The sequence below is a fragment of the Octopus bimaculoides genome, chromosome 1 (genome assembly GCF_001194135.2).
Source record: "Octopus bimaculoides isolate UCB-OBI-ISO-001 chromosome 1, ASM119413v2, whole genome shotgun sequence".
NCBI lineage: Eukaryota > Metazoa > Mollusca > Cephalopoda > Octopoda > Octopodidae > Octopus > Octopus bimaculoides.
The window spans coordinates 180,759,064-180,760,349 of NC_068981.1; the positions used below are offsets into that span (position 1 = coordinate 180,759,064).

Consider the following 1,286-nt stretch of genomic DNA (forward strand, 5'->3'; position numbering starts at 1 on the left):
ATATATGTGTGTGTATGTGTTTGTGTGTCTGTGTTTGTCCCCCCAACATCGCTTGACAACCGATGCTGGTGTGTTTACGTCCCCGTAACTTAGCAGTTCGGCAAAAGAAACTGATAGAATAAGTACTAGGCTTACAAAGAATAAGTGCTGGGGTCGATTTGCTCGACTAAAGGCAGTGCTCCAGCATGGCCACAGTCAAAGTCTGAAACAAGATATATATATATATATAAACAGACAAGAAAATAATATTTCAAATGCAGTATAGCCATGAAAACAGCAGAAAGATTGAATATTTTACCCTTATATGAGAGAAAAAGTTGTCAGCAGACAGCCATGGGATTCGAAGCTGCACCTCCTAGATACCAGCTGAGTACTCTCTCCCAATATAAGGGTACAAAACCAAATCTATCTGCTGTTTTCATGGCTATACTGAATTCGAAGTATTACTTTCTCGTCTGTATGATATGATACACATTCAATAAAAACAAAAACAACACGGGTATTGTTTTGAGCTAAGTGGGGGTGCTAGATTCCCTTGTTCAAAAATATAAGGACACAGATCGTGTCGTATAGCCAACTGGAGACGATGTCTCCGGGGCTAAATTACAGCAACATTCGTCCTAAACCAGGACTGCCATGTTATGTTGGCAAATAATCTTTACTCCAAAAACAAGTTTGTTTACATCTGCTGTTGCCCAGCCTGATTGTGAAATTAATATGCAAACGGCTGAGCACTCCACAGACATGTGTACCCTTAATGTAGTTCCCAGGGAGATTCAGGGTGACACAGAGAGTGACAAGGCTGGCCCTTTGAAATACAAGTACTACTCATTGTTGCCAGCTGAGTAGACTGGAGCAAGAGAAAATAAAGTGTCTTGCTCAAGGACACAACACACTGCCAAGGATTGAACTCATGGCTTATGATCTTGAGCCAAATACACATACACACATACATGATGGGCATCTTTCTGTTTCCGTCTACCAAATTCACTCATTAGCCTTTGGTCAATACACACACATACACACAAACATACATATATATATATATATATCTATATATATATATATATATATATATATGGCCTATGATCTAACAATATAATTTTAAAAGAAGACACTTGCTCAAAGTTCCATGCAGTGGGACTGAACCTGAAACCATGTTGTTGAGAGGCAAACTTCTTAACCACACAGCCATACATGCGCTTAAAATTATTACATATATAGTTCAGCATACACTTGTATTTACAAACCAGATGAATAAAAAAGTACTTAATACAAGAAGTAGA

At 38.3% G+C, this 1,286-nt stretch overlaps 1 protein-coding gene across 2 annotated transcripts in view; it reads right to left on the minus strand.

Annotated features, from left to right (window-relative positions):
- Positions 1–1,286, minus strand: part of LOC106873032 (protein crumbs) — a 201,573-nt gene that overhangs the window by 36,181 nt on the left and 164,106 nt on the right. The window lies entirely within an intron of this gene.